Source organism: Phaethon aethereus (assembly GCF_964289735.1).
Source record: "Phaethon aethereus genome assembly, chromosome: 16".
Classification (NCBI taxonomy): domain Eukaryota; kingdom Metazoa; phylum Chordata; class Aves; order Phaethontiformes; family Phaethontidae; genus Phaethon; species Phaethon aethereus.
Window position 1 is genome coordinate 18,016,292 of NC_138592.1, and position 10,626 is coordinate 18,026,917.

Below are 10,626 nucleotides of genomic sequence, written 5' to 3' on the forward strand. Positions count from 1 at the left end.
ACTACTGTTAAAGCAGCCTGCAACAGTATGGGGAAAAAAATGCTATTGGCTGTAAGCTCAATTCACAACACAGTGATTCACACTGAAATACAAAAATATTTTAGCCATCTAGGAACTGAGAAACATTGCAAGTTACTTTTCTAGAGTATCTGATAACAAACTGAGTTTTCCCAGCATGGATCTGAATCAGCCCAGAGCTGACTGCCTTTAACGTGGCTAGAGGTTGGGGGATGGGAGGGGATTTACATACCACCTCTGTACCTTTTAATTGGGAAAGGAGATGGTGAAGGAAATTAAGGAAAAAGTTAGGATGATTGGGTTTTTATGTTCTGATGAACAATAAAAGAATTTTTTTTTAAGCAAACCTGGAAATCCAAACAGCAAGTGCAAAGCTTTTTTTTTTTTTTAAACAGTTTATCCACTCACAGCTCAAACATATACTATCTTCTCTGCAGATTTACATCATTAAAATACCACTTTCTCACATTAGCAATAGATTTTCCTGCCTCCAAATATGGAACAGACACACATTTTGCTTAACACTTGTAGCAGAAATTACAGTTGCAAGATGACTCTTGTCCTAGTAAGCTTATTTTTCCTTTTCACTAAGTAGGGACATGCAAAGACAACATATTCCTAAAAGTACTGGAAGAACACTGTTCACAGAATCAATAGAATCATTAAGGTTGGAAAGGTCCTCCAAGATCATGAAGTCCAACCATCAACACAACACCACCATGCCCACTAAACCATGTCCCAAAGTGCCATATATACATGTTTTTTGAACGCCTCCAGTGATGGTGAGTCCACCACTTCCCTGAGCAGAGTGTTCAATGTTTGACCACTCTTTCAGTAAAGAAGTGTTTCCTAATATCCAACGTAAACCTCCCCTGGCACAACTTGCGGCCATCTCCTCTCATCCTATTGAAGCTCTCCGCTCTCCCCTTCAGTAACAGCTGCAATCCTGAAGAATGGGAGTCATTTCAGCTCAACCTACACAAGGCTGGAAGAGGAACATACACATCTCCTGACTTCAGTAATAGGATCTCATACAATAGGGCTTCAATACATAAACATCAATTTTGGTGAGGAAGGCCTTAAGCTTCCAGTTCCAGTCAAATATTAAAAAACCTACTACTGTAACAACTAAAGGGAAACCTGAAAAAAAAGCAGAAGACCTTTAAGCACATTTACAGAGGCTGCAGATTTTGTGAAAAATCTGAACTCTGTCCACTTTACAGCTAGAGCCAGCTGAACACCAGCATTTGTCAGAGCATGCATGTACTGCGCCTCACTAACTCAGCCAAGCTTGTTACAAGGCAGCTGATCAGAAAGTTGAAAGAGGAGAAATTGTATAGGCAAAAATCTCATGTTACTGCCCCCTCCCCAAAAGTACTCCTTCCTCTGCCCTCCTGAGTTATGAAACTTGGGCTGCTTTGGGTTATCTCTCACATCCTGCAACTGGATTTACCGTGATCCAGCAGTCCCTATACTCAGCATGCCTTGCAAAGCAGGCTGTTTTTTTCATTTGCAGCTAATTTCAGAACAGCTTCTTCAAGCAGATACATACTTTAGAGAACATTACACGAAATAAATTACTCAATAAAGGAGTTCAACAATTTTACCCTGAAATATACAGCCTTAGAGCAAGACTGAAACCACACGATACAACCTTCACTGGGAGCCATCACATAGCTCTGCACAAACAAGGCCAACAGGCAACGCTACAGCCCATCCACTTTTCACCAGCATGCCCTTGACCATATGGAGAACCTGTTTCTCAGAAAGAAAGCACCAAACACAGGGGCTTGCCTCTGCTTCAAGATTTTATATTTCAGCCTCTGTCCTCTCGTGCAAGGACTACTTAAAAACCTTAAATTACATCAAAGCAGATTGTTAACAAACAACCCCAGACTAATCAGACACAGTCATAGCTATGACTTGGAAATAAGAACACTTCATCAGAATATCTCTTCTAAAATTTTCTTCAGCAGAAAATGAATTTGTACCAACTTGGTAACTAAACCAAGACACGAGTTGGCTTTTCACTTTGGTAACTCTAGGAATCCACTTTTCTCAAGTGTTCAAGAACAAGATTAAAGCAAGAGGTGGTTACTAGGCCTACCCCCAAAGTTGTATAGATTTTCTCCAAAACTTCTTTTCCACTATGAGGATTAGACCTGTTTCAGGAACAAAATGACTCTGCCATTCTCTCCAGCACCAGAGAGTCCAAAGCTGCTAGTGTATCTATGTGCCCATTTTGAAACTGCCAAGGAGAAAGTCCAATCACATTTTGCATGAGGTTTTTATTGCTCTGCAACAGTTACTTTTGACCTTTTACTTATACCATCTACATACATGATACCAAGCCTCGCATCTTCATCAGTGGTAAAATGATGAAAGCCTCACCCAGTTCACCCCCTACAATATGCACGCCCCCATCAGGAATGGTCAATCCAGAGAAGTCCATGGTCCCCACCACAATCGGAAGACCTTGCAAGTGGATGACCACAGCCATGCTGTGCTGAAACCACACACCTGCAGATGAGAAAAGGTAATGGCTATATCAGACTGCAAAACAGTATTTACAGACACCATTTACATCATACAATCCTAATGGCATCTTATGAAGACTAAGTACGAGTCTTAAACATTTAAACACCACTTTTAAATATTGTTTTGTCGCTGACTTGGAAAGCCGATTACAAGAGACTTCTATTGCCTGCAGACAAAAAAAGTCTGCCTACAGCAGCATTGCTACCACGAAGTATGCCTCACTGTATTTTACCCAGCATATAAAAATAGAAATAAAACCCTACACCTGTTAAAGTACTAACCCAGAAACAGTTTCTGTATTAGCTATTCATCTAAGGATCCCTCTGCTCCTGCCTCATGTTTTGTTTATAGCAAGATGAGTAAGTTTTAGGACACAAAACGTAAGTTTCAGAAGATGTCCTTAGCACTCATTTCAAAACACAATGCCTCGGACCTTCAGTCAAGGTTTCCTTAATGCAAAAGGAGCAAAAACAGGAAAGATTCAAAGTGGTGGACATGAAGACTGTTAAGACACTGCAACAGATTCCAAGGAATACTGCATCACCTCCCTTTTTCTATCCAAAAGACACTGGACTACATGAGGTTCTTATTTGCACCATGCAAGATCCTCAACTAGATCTTAACTAGCACTCACTTCTTGCTTTAAAAGTTTCCCAGATTCAATCAACAACTACACAGGCAAACTCTTTGACTGAGGAACACAACACTGAAATTGGATCCTGAACTGATGCTTTAAGTTTCCATACCAAAAATACTGTACACCTAATTCTTCGACACGAAACATTCCCTCAAAGCGTAAGACTTAGTATTTTATTTCAGACTCCTATTTTTCCTCTAGTTTATGCCAGGAGACTAACAAAACTGACACCAGTAAAACTCTATATTCGCTCTCCTCTTCAGGCAGAGATCAAGACTTACTAAAAGTACTTGGTGACAAAAGTGAAACGGTGTCAGCAAACATAAGCTACTATCCCCGGATCAAGATCCTCACAGTCTCCCTGAGATTACAGGGCATCAGGAATGTCATTTTCATCCTCTCAACAACATTCCATGTAACTGTGCTGTCAATTCAAATTGGTGGTGAGACAGGGGCAGACCAACATCGAAGCAGGAATTACAAACATGGGCAATTCAGCAGAACAGAAAAAGTATTTTTCTATAATAAAACCTATTTGAATTACCAAGTGCAATTAAAGAAATAAATACTCATTACTGAAAATAGTTCTTTTCAGTCATTTGATCATCTCTCATTTAGCTGTTCTGGATTCCCCTCTTTTTTCCTGTAACACACTAAAGGTAAAACACAAACACTCTTAACCACTGAACAAGCAAAAAGATTTGGGAAAAGGGTTTAAATCACACAAAATAAAACAAGTTTTTCCTAAATAAAATAACATTCAAGAAGATCTACTTTAATGAAACTGCCATTTTTCCTCCAGCTGAAAATGTGCAGTCTTTGTTTTATGAATATAATTACTTAATCTAGACCAATATTATCCACAGTGCTTCTGCAAGAATTAAGGAAAACTTGAGTTTTAAAGCAAAACTTCAAAAGCTTAAAGACAAGCTACAAATAACAAAACCAAGGATCCATGCTTATACTCACCAAGAAGAAACTCCTTGCTTATATAGCTGCAAACATTCCAAACACTGTTGTACAACTATAGGGAAGGAAAAACATAAGTCATGTGAATTCTGAGACTAAAAGTAGTTCAAAAAATTATTTTCTCTACAGCCAACACTATTCCAGTCATACAGCAGCACCTGTAAAACACCAATTTAATCTAAAAATATTTCAATACAGAGGGTCAGCAGGCTGCTGTGATCCAAATTAGAGAGAAAATTAGGAGATCCTTACAGACACAGATACTCCCTTTGCATATCCACATCAAATTTCTCCATCATTATTTATCCTTTGCCAAGCAGAAGCCACCAGTAACTTTATCATTACTGCCACTTTGGTGCACCAAATATTCCAGAATAACCCCATTAACTAAGCAAGTGGACAGCGTAACTACAAGTAACTCAAAATTCAAGGTACTGTCTGCAGACATTTGAAGACTAGATTACTGACATGTTAAATCCACCATATGGGCCAAGTTGCACTTAAAGGAAATCACAGCCTACAGTCAGTTTTATCTTCTACATTGAGAGTGTATGATTCTAGGTGAAATGACAGGCTAAAAAGCCAGCACAGATGATCATAATGAGTTCACCATCTCTTCCAATGAATTGCTAAATATGAAAACAAGAATTCTTTTTTCTTTTTTTTTTTTTTTTGCTTTCCCTTTCTCTGTTATTCCAAGTTGCAGAAATTCTTAACGGCTCTTCCCACTTTTCTATCTAACTGCTATCTGGCAGGTAAGTTTTTTAAGCAAATGTATCTGAAATATTCAAAGATAACTGAAATGTAAACAATCTGCCCGAAATCTAACACCCTCTTTTCCTCCCAGGGGTTTAATGAGAACTACCACTGAGAAACCCTCACAAATATCACTGCATCAATTATAATCCTATCAGTCCTATCAGTCTGAGGACAGTAGCTAAAAAAAGAAAAAACTTCAATTCTGAAGTACCAAGTATGAGAAGCAGCCCATAAACAAAACTGAAACTGCCAAATCTGAGTCAAAGGGTCAAAACCCTTGAGTGTTCTAGATTTGGAAGTACATCAAAATTCTTTTTCAAAGTACATCAAAATTCTTTTGCAAGACAATTACAGAAGACTGAGATTCACACAATGAAGTCATGACTTCTGATGCAACATACAATTCCTACTCATGCTGGTGGATTTCTGCTGCAATACCATGATGGTTAACAAACTTTAACAAGTCATCTTTCAGTATTTTTTTTTTTTTAAACCAAACAAAACCCTAGGTCAGATACAAGCCTTCAACAAACTTAAATTACAGATACACTCTTATTTAATAAGCATGGCTTTTCAAGCTATATCATGGTGAGACTGACGATCTCTGAATATTTAAAAATATCTTTTAAACTATTCACAGAGACAGAAAAAAAACCCTTCTTCCATCTAGAAATAATTCCAACTGCCATGAAAAAAGCAGCCTAACAAATTGGGGAAAAAAGTTACATGAAACACTTCTTTCATTGAAAACATTTCTAGCAACTTAAGACTCTAAACATCTCTATGGTTTTAGATCTTCTTAGTTAAGAACTAATAAATTTAGTGTGAAGGATATTTTAAGGTACAAATTAATATATCAGACAGCAAGAATTATCTCAAGGAAATTATGAATTCAAATGTTTAACAACTAAAAGACAGCTCAAGCAAGCTGCATTGTTTCTTATGGAAGCACAATCTCCAAGTCATAAGAGTTCACCATGTCAATCCATGCATGTCTAGCCATGTGAACAAACACAAGCCACGATGACCAAATGCAGTCCACATCTGAGATAGAAATTTAATACTTAAGACTATGTGTTGGTCAGTAAGCTGACCAATTAATTCCTCAGTTTTGACCAGATGTCCTGCCCCTGGCTTCGAGGTTTTTCTGGGTGTTCCAGTAGCACACTTATAGCAGATTGCCGATAAGAGCAATCTTAAGTTCAGCATCAACATGTATTTTAGCTATAAGAGGAACAGATTATGACTGAAAATGGAAGGAGCCAGTAAAAAAGCACAAAAATGATCTGGTAACAGTACCTGCAGCAGTAACTGGACTTGGCCTTCCGACTCTTAGAAGTCTACCTGTAAAAACATCCATTAAAAAAAAAACGGAGAAACATTTTTCACAGACAATTTATACCACCTGGAGTATCAGCCACTGAAAATCCCACAGGGCACTGTTTCCAACCAGTCAGTATATAGTGTTCTGACACTCAGCATAGCTGGCATTCTGTGTCCGTGGCATTCTCAGTTTCATTCAGTTGCTTCCTGACTGGACAGGACCAAGTCTACCCTACTTGTGGATAAAAAGATGGTATTTTCATGACAGTGAAATAAAGGGAAATCTTGCAAGTTACACTGCCATGCGCTTTCATGAAAAACTATGTCTTCATTTAAGATAATGCATTAAGCAGACAAATCATCTGTATATGTGCCACACTAAGAAGGATGTGACTCCCCCATTTTATTACAAGAAGGAAAGAAAGGGGTGCACTTCAAGTCTGCTCGTAGACCCCAGCTCAGAGATGAAAGGGAAGCAGGAAAAACAAACAAAAAAAATCAGTACATCTTTTTGCAAGACTGATGACAGCACTACTGAGAAGACAGCTGCAACCTAGGCAAGGGACTGATATAAATACAGGGGATCACATAACAAAAAAGCCATTAGCAACTTGCATTATAGCAAAGCAGCAATTAAAGTCTGGTATACTTGCAACCTCTGCTCCACTAACAGAAGCCTTTAAGCCTTCAGCTTTAAGACTAAAAACCGTAACTCAAACCCTGTCAATGGCACTGTCTTTGTGCCACTGATGCACAGGTCTAGGCTAAGGATGCTCAGTTCTACATCTGGAGCACTAGAGGTGTTCAAAATAGTTTCCTGACTCAAGCACTCTCTGTAACAAGAGGATACTCTCAATTTCCTTGGGAAATAAGTGCTGAATATAAGTAGCAGAAAAAGAAGTCCATTTTGAAACTACTATTTTAACGTCAGCAACAAGATCAGGAAAGCTCTTTGGTGCTAACTTCATACTGAAAAAAAAAGCCCCATTCCACACTGAGCAGTAGTGCTTCCCCTCTTTCTTTTAATACAGGCTACCTAGCTAAAGGCATGGGTGGAGACAGTTATATCTTTTTAACCAATTTCATAAACGTACCTGAAATGGAGTTCTTTACAAAACAAGGCAGATCACAGCTGGCTATACTGAAAGACGGCTGGCCGCAAGGTCTCAAGCCCAGTAAAACCACACAAAAGCATGCCAACAAACTAACAAGCCTCAGAAAGAAGTAATTATATTCCAGCATGCATTATTTTCTGCCACACATATCTGCAGTCAGTCAGCATGGACACATAATACACCCGCACATGCATGATCACTTAAGTCTGGTGCTTGTGTCCACAAAAGCCCCTGAAAAGCCACCATTTCAAAAGGTTTTTTGGAATATATAGGCATTGGCATTTTGACAGCAAGGACAAACCAAGAGCTCTGAGTCACTATTTCTTACCTGAAAAAAGTCTCTTCCTACAGGAAGCACAAGAAGTCAAAATAAACCTGCAGGCAAGCAGAAATATGAAGATAAGAAATAAATTGAAGCAAAAAAGAAGGGAGCAGACTTGTTCAACTGTTGAATGAGCTATACAAGCACTTCACAAGACTCCTCCATCTGATGCACTATTAAGCCCAAAGTATATGCAACTTTTCTTTCTTTAAGTTAACCACTGCACCCACACCATTAGGCAGCCATCAAGAATGCAGTTTAAATACTGGTGACAACCACTTGTAGGGCTGAACAATAAAACCTCCCCCCTCCATGTACATTCTTTAGCTCAGCTCACAACACCGTTGCACACGTGCTCACATCTGCACAGGACAGCGCCATATGGGCAAAAATGAGGAGACAAGTGGCAGGACAGCTTTCCTACAGCAACAGTGTCAGCTCCTCTCAAGGTCTGACAAATTACAGCCACAGAAAATACCTAGATTCTCAAGAGGCAGCTAAAAATAAAATATGCAGTTACAGAGAATTTATTATCCCCTACAATTAAATTAGGGATTGCACCCTCCTTTCCTGACCAAAGGGGAGAATTTAGGTCAATATCATTGCCTAGGTTATCCAGGCACTACAAGAGCAAAGGAAAGCGCTTCAGAGAACTTATCCAATTAAAGGTAAGAATTAATTACATGCTTCTTACATTTCAGTCAAGGCAGCACCGTTATGAGCAATTACAATTCCAGCCTCATTTCCAACTTGACCTTAATTAATTACATGGGATTACAGGCAAGCAGATTTTTATTCTCAGACTACTTAAGTAAAATTTTATTTCCATTCAGGAGACATCAACAAAGTTATCAGCAAGAATGTAAAATGAACTCTTCCACAAGCTGACTTAGGTCAAATAATGAGTATCATCTAAGCCACCTTCAATACCAGAACTGTTAGAAAAGTCACACAAAAATTAAACAGAGAATTATACTATAAGTGATTTTTGTTGCAAGTTTTCTCACTTGGCTTTTTTTGGAAACTGGTCCTGTGAAAGGATCCTTGCTCATTATAGAAAATTAAATGAACGGAGGTCAAAAGCATTTCTGTTATAGTGATGCTCACTTACAAGCTTCTGTACAGATAATTATAAAAGGTTACTTCGAGTCATTACTGTTGTTTTTAGCATTTGGTTTTATTCGCCTACTGCATACAACATCAAATTCTGTACAGAGGAAGAAGACATTTATTTTATCCAGCTTGGACTCATCAACATTCAAATATCCCTCCTGATCTTTCAAGTGTTTAGGCTAGAATAATAGCCTGGGATCACAGAAACATCTCTGTTACCTGGGAGATTTTCAGTAAGCAAAGGAGATAAAACTTTCCAAAATTGCACTGACAACTTCCTTCAATTAACCAAGCCCTGTGGTGGCTACAGTTTGCACGTCCATACCAAGCCAACGGGTACAATAATCCATTTCGGTGGTTGGTGGTGTTGGGTTGACGGTTGGACTTGATAATCTTAAATGTCTTTCCCAACCTTAATGATTCTATGATTCAAATTAGATAAGCCATACCTGAACCTAGGCCCGTCAAGAAAAATAATATGGTGCCTCCCAATTCTATGCTTTAAACAGGTATGACTTGAAGCAGCTTTTGGGTTAATGCAACACTCCACCACTATCTCTCTTCCTTAAAGACATTTTGAAGGGGCAAAACACACCGGGGTGGAGGTGTGCTACAGACTTCATGGGAAACGAAAAGGCCAGAAGCCTCCAGCTTATGGTACCGTCTACGAAAACCAACCCCAGCCGCGGCAGACACCTTGCGGGGCCGGTTCCTGCCCCACGCAAGGCTCCTCCCGCTTCGTCCCCGGCGCCGGACGAGGAGCAGCCGCCGGCGCCCCGCGGAGCGCCCCCCTGGGACAAGCTCCGCCGGGACCGGCCCCACGCCGAGGCGCCCACAGCGGGATCGCGCCGCCGCGCAACTCCCGCGGCCCCAAGGTCCCCCGCAGCTCGGGGACCGCCAGGCCCCAGACGGCGGCGGCACCGCCCGCGCCCGCCCAGACCCGGCGCCGCCGGCAGAGCCCACGCGCTCCGGCCCCGCCTCGGGCTCCGGCCCCATCGCCGCCGCAAGGTCACACGGCCACCCCCGCCGGCCGGGCCCTCAGCGCCTGCGCTCGGCCCGCACATACTCACCTGCCCGCGCCGGCCGCGCAGCTCCGCGGGCCGCCGGGCGCGGCGAGAGGGACAGAAGGCGAGAAGGAGGGCGGGAGCCGGCGAGGGCGGGGTCCGGCCCGCAGCGGGCCCGCCGGCCCCAGCGCCCAGGCCGGGTTGAGGCGGAAGCGGCCCCCGCTCGGCGCGCCGGGCCCGCGGCGCGGGAGGCACCGCTCGGCCCGACTCGGCCCTTTGTGCGCGGGGACGCGTGCCAGCCGCGCCGCGTCCGGCCTCACTCCCTCCCTCCCCTCGCCTCGCCTCGCCTCCCCTCCCCGCCTCGCCTCGCCTCGGGCCCGCACGGCAGGCAGCCCGGGCCGCCCGGGCGCAGCCGCGCTCTTACCGAGGGATCTGTACGGCAAAAGGCGTTAAAACGGAGGCCAACCACCCCGGGCCCCGCTCCACGCCGAGCCCAGCGCCACCGACCGCGCAGCGCCACAAAATGGCCGCCTCGATGAGGTGCCGCCAGGGAGGGGGCGGAGCGCCGCCAGGGAGGGGGCGGGGCCCCGTCGGAGGAACGGGCCCGAGGCGCCCCTCCCTCTCGCAGCCGTGGGGTGCGCTCGCCCCGCGGAGCGGTGGCGGTCGCGCACGCTGGGGACGCGAGGCGGGGGGCGGGGCCGCGCGTTGAGGCGGTGGCGGGGCGGGAGGCGGTTGTGCTCGGCCGAGGGCGCTGAGGGAGCGCGGGCTGGGGCGGCCGCGGCCGGGCGAGGTGCCGTCCCGTCACCTCCACGGGAACGGCACCCTCCC